The sequence below is a fragment of the Panthera leo genome, chromosome C1 (assembly GCF_018350215.1).
Source record: "Panthera leo isolate Ple1 chromosome C1, P.leo_Ple1_pat1.1, whole genome shotgun sequence".
NCBI lineage: Eukaryota > Metazoa > Chordata > Mammalia > Carnivora > Felidae > Panthera > Panthera leo.
In genome coordinates, this window is record NC_056686.1 from 163,993,488 (window position 1) to 164,011,176 (window position 17,689).

Sequence of the window (17,689 nt, forward strand, 5' to 3'; positions counted from 1 at the left end):
TCCATTGAGACATCAATCTAATGCTCTCAGTTCCTTTGATTACAATGTGTTGGAAAAGCCATCTCTGGAGAGGGAAGAAAAGTTAGTTTATTACAATTATGGTGCTATACAAGGAAAATCAAAGCAGCAAACAGCAGGCAGTGTCCCTTTCCTCTTGAACTCCAATAATCAGCTTCAAACTCAACTGGGAGAGCAGATGGTGAGGTCAGAAAAATGAGGAAAACTTTATACAGATCTGTGGACCACTCCAGATCTTCTTGGATTCCCAACACCCTTAATTTTGTAATCTATCTTGATTACTTGAGGGATTGAAGCTTTCAGACTCCATTTTTTGACCAGTGCAGTAAAATGGCATACATAGATGATCCTTTTAAGGTATACTGTGTTCTTTTCTGATTGCGCCCTCCAGGGTTTAGATGCATAAATAGCCTCCCCTTTGATGGCTAATAAATGAATATTGCAGCAAGAAGCCTTTCTTGGAAGATTGGAATGATCAGTCCACCTTTAGTTGGTTCATCATTGAGAAGATAGTTGCTTCCCAAACCTACTGTCTAAACCAGTGCTGAAATGGTTTCCAATTCACTTATAATATAAAGACATGGCCCCATCACGATGATAATTCCAGGATGCCTTGTGGATGGTGGTGCACATCTCCTATTTGTGATCTAGTAACCTTCCTGGCTTGAATTTGTCCTGACCGTTGTAGTAACATCCATGGTAACAGGAGCATTTCCAACCCCATGGATCATTTACCTTCATCCTTGACAGGGCTATCATCGAAGAGCCAAGAAAGAAAATTTGTAGAGTTGCGATAAGTATTAGGGTATTCTCATTCTCCATCAGACCAACAGGTTAAAAATAAGGTCAAATAGCTCTGGCATCTTTTTCACCCTGACAAAACGCTGTGTTCTGAAGCCATTTTTCTTACAAAAGAGATAGAGGGGATGGAACCATTCTGAGAGTGAGTGAAAGACTCCATGGCTTATGTTCCTCTTCTGGACATCTGTTCCCAATTCATCAACTCAGCAGAATACGATGGGGATGGGGTTCCAGATCCTGGGAGCTCCAGCTGCAAGACACAGGCCTTGGCCAGTTTGTGAAACCTTTGTGATGCTCCATGGTCAGGACTTCCTACTGGCCACATGGCTTGGAGAAGTCAGCCCACTCATCAGGGTGGAAGAGGTGTGCGGGGAATGGTGGTCCCAAGTCCACGTGGCTACAGCTGGGCTGGTAGTTGTCTGTCCTGAGGTGCTGGTACTGGGGCTGCTGCTCCCCCATCTGGTGCCACCAGTACCACTTGTTGCTCCAGGCCAGCTTCGAGAACACACCCCCAGGGTACTAACTCCCCGAACTTTGCTTCGCAGAACAAATCCAGAGTCAAGATTCAGCCAGTTCAGGGCACAGCAGCGCGGCTGCACTGAGCTCCCAGTCAGTGCCCACCCGGCCTATGACCTCCTCCCCGGAGCCCTGATACCTGTCAAAAAACTCAGAGAGACTTTTTTTTTAATTTTCTTTTCTTTTTTATTTCTTTTTTAATTTAAATTTTAGTTAGTTAACATACAGTGCAACATTGGTTTCAGAAGTAGAATTCAGTGATTTGTCACTTACATGCAACACCCAGTGCTCACCATTAACAAGTGTCCTCCTTAATGCCCTTCAACTATCTAGCCCATCCCCCCACCTGCCTCCCCTCCAGAAACCTTCACTTTGTTTTCTATCATTAAGAGTCTCTTGTGGTTTGTTCCCTCTCATTTCTCCCCATCTTCCTATATGTTCATCTGTTTTGTTTCTTAAATTCCACATAAGAGTGAAGTTATAGGGTATTTGTCTTTCTGTGACCAACTTATTTCACTTAGCATAATGCACTCTAGCACCATCCACATCATTGTAAATGGCAAGATTTTGTTCTTTTTTATGGCTGAGTAATATTCCACTGTGTGTGTGTGTGTGTGTGTGTGTGTGTGTGTGTCTCACAATTTGTTTATCTCTTAATTAGTCATTGGACATTTGGGTTCTCTCCATAGTTGGGCTATTATTGACAATGTGCTATAAACATTGGGGTGCCTGTACCCCTATGAATCTCTACTTTTGCATCCTTTGGGTAAATAGTAACAGTGCAATTACTGGATTTCAGGGTGTTCTATTTTTAGTTTTTTGAGGAATCTTCATACTGTTCTCCAGAGTGGGTGCACCAGTTTGCATTCCCACCAGCAGTACAAGACGGTAAAATAAAAAATTTTTGTAAGAGCGAGACAGAGAGTGCACACAAGTTGGGGAGGGAGGGGGAGAATTTTAAGCAGGCTGCACATGCAGCACAAAACCTTACACAGGGCTCAATCTTCTGACCAAAATCAAGAGTCAGATGCTTAAGCATCTGTTGAGCCACCCAGGCAGCCCTCAATTAGGAGATACTTAATTCAACAATCCTAATGAATGGATCTTGTGTGGAACCTGACCCAAGCAAAACAAATGCTTTGTTATGTTGCTTTGTTTGAAGGAAAACAGGACCAGTATAGTGTTCATAGAAGGAAATCCAGAAGAACCGGGAGCCTTGAGGAAGAGAGGTTGGGAGTGAAGGCCAAGGAGGCGACCATGGGACCTCCTCTCTGCCATACCCACCTCAACCTCATTTAGATCTTGTCTCCAATTAGCCCCTCAATGAAATGTTTTGGTTTAAGTAGAATCTTAGAATAGGGATCCAGAAAAAGATCAGCTCTATTAAACCATGCCCTCCAACTCAACTAGAGATAAAACAAGAGAGAAAGGAGACATATCTCCAAATTCAATTCGATCTTCAGTTATGCTTTATAGAGAACTTATGTCATTCACAAAAGAGATGTAGCTTCCCCAGGGGAGACAGCAGGTGCACGTTTTCTCTCAAGGTTATTTAATTGCTGTCAGGAAGACATATGATTAACAAAACCAAATGCTGGAAATATGAAGTAGAGACAATTTTAAAATTGTTTATATAGTTGATTACAGTATATCATACAATGTGTTCATATGCCATAAACCTGCCTATCACAAACTGTTTCCACACCTGTGCATCTGCACTCAACAGCCTACTGCTTCACTGTGCATACATTCCAAGCTGAGAGAATGGCCAGCACCCAGGAGAACACAGTTTTCCTTCATGGCCTCTCAGTCACCTTCTGCACACCAGCTTCACACCAGGGAAGCTGAGGCCTGAGGCCTGGTGACCGCCAACGTCCTCGACTGTGGTGAGAGGCCTCTGACCTCCACAAAATGACAGGCCTTTGGGGTTCCTCACTGTCCTTTAAGATATTGCTGTTCAAAACGAGGCCTGCTATTGTAATCTTGGTTACTGTTCAGAGATGAGACAAACACAGCATCGAGAGGAAGCATTTCAAATGTGGAGAGACATTTGGCAGGAGGAGGTTACGTCTGTTGAATCTAATAAAAAATGGGACTTGAATTTTGTGTGTATTGGTTTTATATTCCATTTTAACTTATTTTTATTGCACCTTAAAAAATATCAGGCTGTGGCAGATTGGAAATTTAAAAACAACAACGACAGCAACAACAACAACAAAACTTACCTTTCACCATACATAATCTGAGAAGCACTGCCTTAGAGTGATGGCCCCCATGCATGCTACATCCCAAAGCTTCCCTGTGACACTCTGACAGTTCCCAAGAGGCAGCCAATGGCAAAAATGTGGACCCAGAAAGACGGTCTTCTGAAGGGTCAAAGGGCCACTCATAGATGAGAAGCAAAAGTCAAATCTGCACATGGGTTAGGTCCACACCAAGGGTTGGTAGATCTCATGAAACCAGTCCAACTGACCCCTGGTCGCAGGATAACACTTAGCCTTTCCAAGAGTAAGAGTGTAGTAATGGTAGCAATAGAAGCAGCAGTGGCCAAGACTTACATAGGACTTAACCATGATGCCGCTACCGTTCTAAATACCTTACATATACCAAATGACGAGTGGTGCCTCTCTTTGGAGTGATGTATATGCATGTCGACACACATACACTGGGAAGCGTAGCGTCGCGTCTGTTTACAGTGATTCCTTACACAGCCCTGAAAATTTGCTAATGACTGACCCCTTATTTGAATATGTTAAGACATCACGACAAATATACTAGAGACACTAATCAAAGAATAGAACAATAATATCCAGTAATAACTCCAATAAATAGGAAGTTTGTGTTCAGATATTCATCATAGAGCTCAGCTGGAAAAAAATGTTAATGCAGAAATAGCATCCAATCTTGGAAAGTAGGGGGATAGTTTGAGCTATGTTTTCACTTTTTTGTTGTTGCACTTGGAAATTCTCAGGCAGGAAACAGAGATTCAAAAAATACATGTAAGAGGCAAAGACAACAACACAGCAAAACTTGCTTCCCAGCACAGAGACATTATCTAGTACCCAGTCTTTCATTTACTAGTTCTCCCCACCCATCCAGAAAGGTTATGAGACTGAGGCACAGTTCAGATATTTCTGTACTCTTTGCCCCAATGTTGAGGTTTAATAAATGTTCACATTTTATGAAGCCCATATTTCACAAGCAGAATCTATCTGCCCTTTGAGAATGAGCCTTCTTTGCCTCTTACATCTGCCCTCTCCTGGAATCTCTGCTACATCCAGGGCTACCCCACTGCTGTGGGCAGCGAGATTCCCTGCTTGGGTTTGGAGTGGTCAGAATATGTTCATCACACACAGATTTTCAGTCCATCTTTGTAGGAAGGGATCAAGGAGTTCACCCTGGTGAAACATAAGTAGAGGAAAAATTAGCTCCTCCCTCATGTTTCCATGGCCCTTATCCCTCCTTGGGTTCTGGGCATGAGCTGAGGCTTGACTTTGTGGGGTTAATGGATGTTCCCAAACCAACAGGAACATACATGGAGATGTTTTCTCCCAACTGACTAAAATCTCTCCTTCTTCCCACCAATTTAAAACCTAGTGGGAAAATGGTAATGCTAAAGCCCAATCAATTAATATTCGTTGGAATCCCATAACATTCCAAAGCCATGATTCCTGCCCCTAATGAACCATGAATCTCAAGAGATTCTTCTCCACATTAACTCTCTGTGCCCTTCAAGATGAGGTCACGGGTGTAGGCGTCCTCCTGAAGATAGAGAAGAGAAAGAGAGAGCCTCCCAGGCAACTGGGTGAAAGACACAAGGTGAATTAGTGAAAAGACAAGAAGAGAAGGATATCTGTTACTTAGTGGGGATGTTTCCAGGACAGAAAGTCCCAATGAATTTTTTTTGTTATTTCTTATGTCTCTGTAGTAATAAGAAGTAGGATGATTCCATATAAAGTGCCTTCAAAAACTTGTTGGGATGTCTGGCTGGGTCAGTCACTGGAATGTGCAACTCTTAATCTCAGGTCATGAGTTCAAGCCCCACACTGAGTGTAAAGATTACTTAAGATTACTTGTCATTTTTACCTTCCCAACAAGAGATGACAAGGATATTAATATCTCCATTTTAAAGATAAGGACACCAAAACTCAGGAAGAATAAGTCTTTGTTCCCACAGTCAAACATATTGGAGCAGAGCCAGCACCTTAATGAAAGTTCTGCTCAGTATTCTTTTGGGTGCCTGGTTGGCTCAATCTGTAGAACATGTGACTTTTGATCTTGGGGTCATGTGTTCAAGCCCAATGTTGGGTGTGGAGCCTACTTTAAAAAATAAAATGAAATAATAAATAAACTCTTAAGCTCAGTGCTCTTTTACCATCATAGCTGCGCTTATGGTCTTTCCCTGGATTTAATATATCCAAAACTGAATTCTTTATTATTCCTATAAATGTTTCTTCTCTCAACTTCTCTATAAGTCTGGGAGTTATCTTTGATACTTCATTCTCTCTCACTTTCCCAAACCCAACCCATCACCAACTTTTGGCAATTTTACCTCCAAACCCCCCTCTTGCTACTTCTAGCTACACTGCATGGGTCAAGCACTCTGGTCACTTATTTGTTAAATGCATGTCAAAGTGGAATGAGTCCAATTAAGAATGTCACCAGGAAGACAAAGTAGTTGGGAGATGAGCTCGATTTCCATTTATTTATTTATTTATTTATTTATTTAGAAGACACAAGTGAGGGAGGGGCAGATAGAGAGAGGAGAGAGAGAGAATCCCATGAGGAGCAGAGAAAGAGAGGGAGAGAGAGAGAAGCGGGGTTCGACCTCACCCAAAGTGGGGCTCCACCTCAACCGACACGGGGCTCGAACTCATGAACTGTTAGATCATGACCTGTGCCAAAGTCAGATGCTTAACTGACTGAGTCACCCAGGTGTCCCTGGATTTCCTTTTAAAAATAAGATTTTTTAGAAGTTTCTTCAAAAGAAAATAAGAAAAAATTAAGCTTGAGGGTCACCATATTTCACTTGGTTATATTGGGAAGGATAAGTTGTAGCCATGGTAGTCTGAAATTTGCGTTTTAACTTCTCTGAGTGTAACTGAGATCTTTTCTGGAACAGGACAGTTTCAACCAAATGCGTTGTGGTTTAATAACAAAAACAAGCAATGCTTTAGATGATCTACTTAATCACACTCAAAGCTGGGAAAAAAATATTCCTACAATTTTATGGATTGATGTGTATTTATTTTTGAGAGAGAGAGACAGACAGATTGCAAGCCGGAGAGGGGCAGAGAGAGGGAGACAGAATCCGATGCAGGCTTCAGGCTCTGAGCTGTCAGCACAGAGCCCGATGCGGGGCTTGAACTCAGGAACTGTGACACCATGACCTGAGCTGAAGTTGGATGCTTAACTGTCTGAGCCACCCAGGCACTCCTATAATTTTATGGATTGAAAACTGAGGTACAGAGAGGCAAAGTGACTTGCCCAGGGTTACACACCAACTAAGACTAGAATCCAGAATACCCACACCTACATAGGTGTTTTTCCCCTGTCGGCTCTGTTAACCTCTTGGATGCATTCTGTTCTAATATTTTAATGCTACGTCAACTCAAACAATAAAAGGACAATAAAAGGAATGTGAAGGGCATTCACAGATTTAAGCTGAAGTCTGTGGCACAAACAACATGGCCCAGAGACCGAAGTTCTTCTATTGTTGTTCTAGAGACAGTGTGTGTGCTCCAGAAAATCAAAAGCAAAGACCTTAGTAAGAAATTGTCTTAAAGGACAAGAGTGTTAAAAATAACTATAGCTACAATAATTTGGCAATGAATACACAATATTAAAAGAGGTAAGTTGTGATATCAGAAACATAAAAGGGAGGAGTAAAAGGGTAGTTTTTGTATGTAATCCAAATTTGGTTGTTAATATAAAATAGACCATTACATCTATAAGATATTTTATGTAAGCCTCAAGGTAACCAGAAAGCAAAAACCTCCAGTACATTCACAAAAGATAAAGAGAAGGGAATCAAAGCAGTCCGCTGTGGAAAGCCATCAGTTCACAAGGAAAGGCAGCAAGAGGGGTAGAAAGGAACAGTGGGACTACAAAGCATCCAGAAAACAATAAGATAGCAATAGTAAGTCCTTACCTATCAGTAAGTACTCTAACATAAATGGATTAAATTTTCCAATCAAAAGGCATAGAGTTTCTGGGTGGATTAAAAAAAAACAAAACACCAAACTATATGCTGCCTGTAAGAGACAAAGTTCATACTACCCAGAGCCATCTATAAATCCAATGCAAACCCTATCAAAATTCTATCGGCATTTTTCAAGAAATAAAAAAAAAAAATCCTAAAGTTCATGTGGAACCATAAAAGATCCTGAATAGCCAAAGTAATGTTGAGAATGAAGAACAAAGCTGAAGGCATCACCCTTCCTGATTTCAAACAAGATTACAAAACTATAGGAATCAAAACAGTATGGTGCTTGCATGAAAACAGACACATAGACCAATGGAATAGAATAGAGAGTCAGAAATAACCCCTTGCATGTAGAGTTGACTAATATTTGACAAGGGAGCCAACAATACTCAATACAGAAAGATAGTCTCTTTAATAAGTGGTGCTGGGAAAACTAAGATAGTCACATGCAACAGAATGAAATTGGGTCCCTATCTTATACCATACACAAAGATTAATTCAAAATGAGTTAAGGACTTAAACAGAAGAATGGAAACCATAAAATTCCTAGAGGAAAGCATGGGGGAAATCTCCTTGACACTGGTCGTGGCAATAATTTTTTGGATATGACACCAAAAGTATAAGCAACAAATGCAAAAATTAATAGTGGGACTCATTAAACTAAAAAGTTTCTGCACAGAAAGAGAAACAACCAACAAAATAAGAAGGCAACCTAGGAAATGGGAGAAAATATTTGTAAATCATATATCTGGTAAGTGATTAAAATCCAAAATACATAAAGAACTCATGCAATTCAATAGCAAAACAAAACAAAACAAAAATCCAATTTCAAATGGGCAAAGGAACTGAATATTTTCCAAAGAAGATATACAAATAGCCAACAGGTACAGGAAAAGACGCTCAATAGCACTAATCATCAGGAAAATACAAATCAAAACTACAAGGAGCTATCACCTCTCACCTTTAGGTGGCAATCATCAAAAAGACAAGAAATAACAAGTGTTGGTGAGAATGTGGAAAAAAGGGAACCTCTGTGCACTGTTGGTGGGAATGTAAATGAATACAGCCACTATGGAAAACAATATAGAGGTTTCTTAAAAAATTAAAAATAGAACTGCATATGATCAGCAATCCCGCTTCAGGGTATATATTCAAAGGAAATGAAAATAGGGTCTCGAAGAGATACCTGCACTCCCATGTTCACTGCAGCATTATTCACTATAGCCAACTCATGGAAACACTCCAAGTGTCCATCAAAGGATGAATGGATAAAGATGCGGTATATGTATATACTGTATACAATGGAATACCATTCAGCTAAGAGAAAGAAGGAAATCCTGCCTTTGCAAAAAACATGGATGCACCTTGAAGGCATTGTGCTCAGTGAGATACATCAAACAGAGAAAGACAAATCCTGCATGGTATCCCTCAAATGCAGAATCTTAAAAAAAAAAAAAAAAAAAAAAAAGTCAAACTTACAGACACAGGGAGTAGAATGGTAGCTACCAGGGGCTGGTGCATGGGGAATGGAAAGATGTTGGTCAAAGGGTACAAACTTGCAGTTATAAGATGACTAAGCTTGGACGGATCTAATGTTCAGCCTGGTGATTATTGTTAACCACACCGTATTATATACCTGAAAGCTACTTAGAGAGTAGACCTTACAGGCTGTTGCCACAAAAAAAGAAATGGCAATCGCGTGAAGTGATGGAGGCGTTCACTGATGCCACGATGATAGTGATTTCCCCGTATAAATACCTCAAACAAATATGTCATACGCCCTTAAACCTATACAACGTTATATATCAATTATATCTCAATAAATCTGGGGAAAAAGATCTTTCCTTTATTGGTAAAATGACAATTGTACAGGGAAAAACTCACAATGACATATTTCCATAACACTCTCTTACACACTGGTTCTTTTTGCACTGGATGTAAATGCTTCTTCAACTGACTGTTAATGTTACCAATCTCCTCTCTTCAAAATCTTTCCAAAATATGGTCCTTCTTGGAATCAGAAGCCATATATTCTAAAGAAACTCAAGAAGGAATCTAAAGGAATTTTTCCAATTTACTGTTCTATATAGGTTGAGTTGGGTCACTACAAAATAAAATCTTTTTTGGTCAGCTCTGGGTAACCTGGGCAAAGTATTTCTTTTCTCCCCACATGTATGTTGTTGAAAAATCTGCCATAAGCTTCCCCAAAGCTGGGTCTTAATGCTAAAGTACACTTGTAGAACTGCAAAGATAATAAGAAAAAAAAAATCTGTCAGTGATGTAGACGAAAATGAATGTTAGAGCCATTCCCATGCAGCAGAGAAAGACTCCAATGTTTACATAATCCCAGCGTGCATGTGTGGCTTCTTCTACATTTCCCTGCTAAAACTCATCTGGCTTTGCTCAAGATCTCAAATGCAGTGAATGTGAGGCAGCACCTAATATTTATTCATGCCATTGTCAAGAGCATCTTTGCAGTTCTTGCCAAGGTCTGCCGTTGAATATGTTTATCCAGCTGCGTGGCAAAAGCATAATACACAGTCATCATTTTACTCAGTCACCTACTCAATAGTTTCTTCTATGATTAAATTAACTCATAAATATTACACTTTTAATGCCAGAAAGCCATGGTTCATCCGGCCGGTTGAACACTTGTTTGTCCATTTTCTAATATTGCTGGGCACCCATTTATTTCATTATGGAGTCTGAAACAGTGAATATCATTGCAATTACTTAATATGCACAATAAACAGAGCAGGATGCTTCCATGCACTCCTTTGCTAGGTAGTGCAAGGCCACTGGAAGAAATTTCGTAAAAAGCACCAAGGACCTGTGGGAGCTGTGTTGGAAATGGTTTTGGTGTGTATGAGCAAATGTGCTCTGACTGCTTAACACAAAGGACAGAAATGTTGGTTCTGTTTGCAACTGGCACCATCTCTTGCTCGACCAAGGAGGGTCTCAAATAAACACACACACCTGGCCTTGCCCACGCTCGATTCATTACCGGACTGTGCTCATGACCCCTGCAGGCACTTGCCACGTACTGTGACATTTTGAGACTTCTTTCTCTAACATCCACCTGAACTTCTTTCTCTGAACTTCTTTCGCTAACATCCACACGCGGTCTGGCTGTTTAAAGCAGCCTACAGAAGGTCTCACACACTCGTCTTCATATTAGTCAAGGGATTACAGCTTAAGGGCAAAAGTCTGCCTTTGCCCTCCAATGCCAGCCCTGTGTCAGCAACACAATATGCATCTGCAAAGATACGTGGCCCTGGAGGCAAGAGCCACATGCTGCAGGACCCTTCTCAAATCACCTCCTGAATGAAATATTTATAGCTGGCACTGCAGGGCAGTTAGCTTTTCCAGAATTATATCCAAATTTGCACTATCATTCTGGGAATAGCCTTGGTTAGCAATTGCTCATAATGTCAACGCTTTTGGAAACTTTTTACAGTCATTTTATTGTTTTTATTTCAAAAATAAAACTTAAAAGAGCTTGAAAAGTAGGTTTTTAGATGATCACGCAACGGCCTGATTTCAGGGGTTTCAGTTCTATGCATTTTACTTTATGTGCACCTACTGAAATTAACCAAAATTAATCCATATTTGAACAAAGACTGTGGATACAAATGAGCCCTAACTTCCGAGACTACTCGGTGCAGAGCACTAGCTGAAGCGTTTGGAATGCATTGGCCCTGGGAGGCGAAGTTATAGCAAACAACATATGGGCTTTAAAACTGGAACTATCCAAGACAGAACAAGAAAGCTATTTTCACTTTCTTGTTCCTTTTTTTCCCCCCTCCAGAAGATGAATGATTTCTAATCACATTTTATTTTCATCTTTAGAGCTGGATCCCAGAAGAGCCAGGTCGGTTTGAAACTGCTGGTGAGTGTGCAGCCCAGTCCAATGATTACCTAATGCGTTTGTGTCATCTGCTTTTCCTTGTTGTGTGAAAACACACTAAGGAAATGTGTAAGTCCACTGAATTGTTCCCAACTCTTTTATTCACCTTGCAGCATGCTAGTTCCTTCCCTTGGCACTGATATCATTATGCATTTGTCAAAGATAGACTGTCATTTTAGGGCCTCTATTATGTGCAAGAATTGGCAGCAAATTTTGCCACTGGGACTTGCTTATATCCTCTGTATGTTATTGTACTTCTTTGGCATTCAGTAAATTCCGTACACCCACTTCTTTGATGTTCATTCCAGCCCCTAAATGTGGAAACAATGACTGAAATTTTGGATCAAAGCATCCGTTGATGTCAGGCACACAGCTCTCTGCTTGTTCCCTAAAACATAGAGTACCCCCAACCCCCATACACGATCTAGACCGATGGTCCTCCAAGAACAGCTCTGGCTGCTGCAGTGCAAAGGCAAAAGAGGAAGTTAGAGACAACTCCAAGGTTTTAAGAAAAAGAAAGAGATGAAACAAGATGGCAAAATTGAAGTTCATGATCATTTCTAACCAGAGAGAAAGCTAAGGACTGTTCCAATTGGTTCATCTGTCGCCCCCACCCCCTTCAGCCCTGCCCCCATCGGTCTAGCCTAGTCTAGCACTTCTCCTGAGCCAGGCTTTTTTTCAGGTTTGGGAAAGTCTCTAGATCTAATTTCTGTATAACGTCAGCTACACTAGATGGCTCAGATTTTTTAAAACAGCTTTTTAAAAGAAGAATTAAAGGGCTCATGAATTAAGGACTTATAAAAGTAATTGACAAAAAAAAAAAAAAAACCCAGAACACCAAAATTTTAGTGAGTTACTTTTGCAAACTAGAATTCGCTGTCTGGAACACATTTCCAATGTTTGCTTTTGCTTTACTCCTGGGATGCCAGTGTAAATAATTACTTCATTCAATTTATTTCACAGGTCAACTTTGACTCATAAAAGCATTAAAGCAGGTAACCCCCTAGGGATGTTGGGAAGACAGATGAGCAAATAGATATGAAACTGTTATAAGCTCTTTGAGGGGGGAAAAAAAGACACTTTATAAATCCAGGGTATTTTATGGTTATGTTTTCACTTCTCTCCATTTGGTATCCAGAATGTGTTAGTTATAATTAATATACAATGTTGGGAACTATTATAAAAGTACCATATTCCTTTTAAGTATAGTGAAGAAGATAATTGTGTTTGGGGAATTTCATCCTGTATAAATTAGAAGAATTCCCAGGAGAGTGCCATAATTGAGAATTGGGCTGACTGCACTGAATGGAGAAGAGAGTTGTCTTAGCATGGTAGCATGTGCTCAATCAAACCGTAGAGTGCCAAGGAGGTAACATAACGGCCCTTAAAATATCCGTTTCAGATTGCCTAAGTGGAAAGTTTTTACAGCCAGACGTATGCAACAGTGACATCCAGCGGTTGTAGAGATAATTACAAGTGTGTCTCATTTTAGAATATAAAATGTTTCATATTATAATCAAATGTTTTGTATTGTCAAATGTTGTTACAGTCTTTTTCTGGTCACAGTGTAAGTCCATAATGCAGACTAGATTTCCAGTGAAGCTAAATTTACTGTTTATTTACTAAGTAGTTTCCAAAGTCGGTTGTTTCATTATTATTTTGTTGCTTTTTTAATTTTACTAAAATTATAGCAGGTCTACTCTCCAAGCCTCTCTCTGACCCTCCTAAACACACCTAAATATTTTTTCAAGGATAAATGAGACTTTGCGTATTCTGCACACCCAGCAAAAATGGACGCTGTGCTTGACTCCATTGTTAAACACTCCAGGGAAGGCATGTGTGACCCTGAATAATTTCATTGTTGTAGAATTGCTCTAAGAAATTCATTACGATTTTTTCCAAGTCATTGAAGAAGAGAAAGAAGGAGAGGAAAGAGGATAAAAGGAAAGGAAAATAAAGGAGAGAAGGGGAAAAGGAAGGAAGGAAGGAAGGAAGGAAGGAAGAAAGGAAGGGAGGGGAGGACGGAGGGAGGGAGGGAGGGAAGGAGGGAAGACGGAAAGAAGCAGGAAGAATGGAGAGAAAGGAAGGAAGACAAAGAAGAAAGAGAGGAAGGAAGAAGAGGGAAGAGAGAACAGGACTACCCTTTGATCTTTAATAAGTTTTGGTAACGGGTGCATTAATGTGATAAAATATCTAAAGAGGGAATTCAAAGAGCTGTTAGCCTCTAAAATTTTTTTCATTTTAAATTGCATTCTTTCAATTGGCAGGCAGCTAAGACTATTAGTAATAATAATAATAATAATAATAATAATAATAATAATAATTTTCATTTAAAAATATCCCAGAAGAGCCACTGCTGCTTAGAAGTACCTAGAACAATGCCGCTTATGAAGCACCCCCTCTGCCATACTGGGCAAGAACTCGACAGAAGCCTGTTAGGTCACCTCAGCCTGTACATTATTTACATCCACAGCAATGCTGGGCACATCAGGTGACTGCTTACCAGCTTGCCAGGCGGCACTCCTTCAGAGAAACCGTCATCTTGTGGCAAGCTGTTTCTCCATCTTAGACTCCCTTGTGTTGGGGTTTTTCTCTTCAACTGGCTGCCTCTTTAAAGTCAAGATGGGAAGAACTTGAAAGTGCCCTCTTTCACTTCTTCCTTGTTAGAGGAAGGGGAAAAAAATCAAACAAAACAGACAAAATATCTACCCAACTCCAGCGAAAAAAAATCAAGACATAACTCCATAAAACGTGCCAGTTGCCCTTTAGCTAATACACTCCCATTGTTTGGTGGAACATCATAGAAACTGTTGCATCGAAGGAGCATGTGTGCGTGAAACCCGTGATTTGCACGAAGCAAAGAGCGCTAGGACAAAGAAATGGGGATGGTCTCTGCAAGGAAAGTCTGGGAAATGATTCCCATTTGTGTCAGAGAGAGTTAGGGGAGATGTGCATTGAAACAGAGCAGGTAAATCTACAGCCTTAAGCCAGGTTTGTTTGCTTTTCCAAGGCCTTTGAACTGCATGCTGGCCTATCCAGATTCTGAAGAGAAAGAATGCCGTGCTCCCACCACTACTCTCCCGGTGTCTTCACCTGGAGATTCCTCTGCCCTGTTGCTTCTCCCAGAAACTTTCACAGCAGGGCTTCGTGGGGGACATAGGGAGAATTAGCGTGCCCAGGTCTCACCTCCCCTTGGAGTTCTGCGAGAAACTGGTGGGGCCGGCTCTTATTTTGTGCTCCCAGGAAGCCCAGTTTGATGGTTTCTACAGTGAAGTCCGGGGTCCCTCCAGAGCGAAGGTAGAACTTTCCCTTAACATGCCTGGGCTTCCTGCACCAAGGTTGCTTCAGCCACCGCATTACCAGCTCTTGCCAGTCCGAGGAGCAAGAGGCTGGCATGAGGAGTCCGTTCCCTTCTTTTCTCCCTAAAGAAAAAAACCCGTCCTGCAAAGCTTTCTCCAGGACAAAAAAAAAAAAAAAAAAAGCAGTTACATAGTTACATGACATGCATACCCTTTCCTTGCTTATAGCTTTGGGTATAGTTTTACTGCAGTATATAATCTAATAATCCATTTAATTTCTTTAGAGAGATGTTTTATATATATACAGGTGGCATTTGGGTGGAATCACATGCCATAAACCTGTCTGCTCCTATCCGGGTTGAGAATACAGAAAAGGATCTGTTTTACAGACATTCCAGAATTTTTACATGGTCAATTGGCTGGTCTTGTATTCTGGAACATATCAGAGCGTCTGCAGGAAAATATATATATAAATTCTATAAAATGGTGGCAGGATTTCTGATTTACTGATAGTGCTGGTTTGAATTTTCACAAAAATATTTAGCCATAGGACAATGTATTAGGCGTATTCTTAAAGGTAAATAACTGCAGCCAATAAAAGTTCGGCCTATAAAGGGTCCCATCTTCTACTAGTTTTCTGCACCGAGAATTACTACCAGTATAATCATGGCTCCCTGCACACTAATATTTCCTCTGATACAGTATGATCAATGTTGTGGAAAAACATTTATTATATTTCTTCTAGCTACTTAAAGGCATTACTGAATTATGGGCATCGCAAAACGAATCCACTGTGCATTTTTTCTTTATGTGACGTTTTTACAATCTTCATTTTCTGCTTTGCAGCCACTGAGCTATAGAGATCCACACTTTGTCCCTCTTACAACTGCCACTGGGGCCACCCTCTCCTTTCTGCTTTATTACATCTGAAATGCACTTCATATGATAACATTCCTTTTCATTCTGTGCCAGACTCTTATGTGAAAGGAAGAAGTGATGAAAGAAATTAAACAATCGGTGTTGTTAATGATAGTTCTTAATCTCCTTGCCTAACAAAGGTTGTGAAGTTTAGACTGAGAGGACAAGGGGAGGAGATGGTATTTTACAGAATCATTCCCGAAGAGCTGATAGACTCGGGATGGGTGTGGGTTTTGCAGTTTTGACATTTAACAATTTTATTAACATCTTGGCTTCTTAATCCATGGGATCTGCAGCTGGGAGAGAGTGTCCAGCTAACAGCCCATGTCTCAGGCCCTGCCAGGGGATGAATCAATTAGCAAGAGAAGCAATGATGCAAATGCTCCGGGGTCACTCGGGATGCTGTTTGCCTTTTTGATAGAGAAAGCACACCATAAATAACATCACACCTCAGGAAATCATTCCGGGAGGCCCAGATGCCGGCCTGGCCGCTGCCGGGGACGGAAGGAATCATTTGCTCATTGTGTGTATTTCCCCCATCTCAGTCAATGGAGGATTTGTAGTAAAATCAAAGTATTTAAAAGGAGGACAGTATGTGGTAACGGAGGCATGGTTAGTAATTTTTTTAGTACCAGAACCTGTGATTTATGACCCAGAGTTACAGCCAACTTTATTACAAAAATGACTTCACCCATAATAACCTTATTCAGGGCTCTCTGGAGAATGATGTAGTACCCAACAGCATTATAATCTAGCAAATATTCACAAACAATTCCCGCCTCGGTCTCCTTTCCACCTCCCACCACCACCCCAGAGGCAGGCTTTCCCCTTCACCCGCCTGGAGAAGTTGGGTCCCAGGAAAGATGGTGTGCTCTTTCTGTGGGGATTTGCCTGGAAGAAACCAAGACAGAAAGCTGCCTCCTGGACACCTTCCCCAACCTTATACCCTGAGGAATAATGAGCACAAGACACCCACTCACCCTTCACTTCCTCCCCTCCCAGAACCCTCCTCGCTCCGTGTACCCCAGTCTACTCTTCCAGAGCTCTGATACCCACCACCTGAGAAAGGCTCGCCCAAGCTCCTCCCTCCCCCATTTAAATTGCCATGGTAACCGCCAGCTCCACTAACACTGCTGGGGCTGGGTGTCCAAGCAGTGTCCCCTGGGCGTAGGGGATCTAGGAACTGGCCCTCCATCTTATTAAACTCTGGTGTCAGTTCCTAGCAATTGTTCTAAATTTACACCCTCAGAGTGGCTTAGTGGGATTACATGTCCATTTGCATTAAAACAGGTTTCTGTCATTAAACTGCCATACAATAAGCTTCCTTGGGACAAATTAATGAGCTCTAAATATCATCAAGTAGAAGTTCACTTCACCAAGAGGGCCAATAAGGGGGGGCAGAAGGAAGTGACTGCTTAGAAATCTTAGCCCAGGAGAAATATAAGTGCCAGCTGAAGGAGTCTTGTCCTGTTTCTTAGCTGTGAGATAAATGGTTCTGATTTAGGGCTGATCTGGGAGAGTTGGTGACATCCTCCCTGCTCACCCACATCCCACAGTTCACCCCCTATTCCGTGTTCCAAATATGCCTTTCCCTTGACCCTGGCTGCTGAAATTTGCTGATGGACCATTAGCCCCTTTACTCTGTGGTGTGTCTCAGTCTGTTGTCTGTCTGTCCTTGAGGAACTTGTGTGCATCCAAATTGCCTGGAAATAACATGCACACAGCACACCATCACCTGTAGCTAGAGTGAACGCCCCCAACTCTAAAATGTCTGGACGGTTGTCCGGGACTGTCTGGGCCATCAGTCATGGACCTGAAACCCAGAATGCTAGTCCTGATTAGGGGCACCTTGCTTTGGCCATCTAGAAGCAGAATAGGAACCGGAAACAGTTTTTAAGGCTGGATTTCCCCTGCTTACAAGGACTGCCGACACTTTTGCTTACAAACACGAATACGTGTCTAAGTAGAAATTTTTCATCAAACACAGGTAAATCAATCTCCAAACTTTCCTTTATGTAAAGGAGT

At 41.3% G+C, this 17,689-nt stretch overlaps 1 pseudogene; it reads right to left on the reverse strand.

Annotated features, from left to right (window-relative positions):
- Nucleotides 1-296: 296 nt before the first annotated feature.
- On the reverse strand, nucleotides 297-3,908 carry LOC122226032 (annotated as a pseudogene).
- Nucleotides 3,909-17,689: the final 13,781 nt, after the last annotated feature.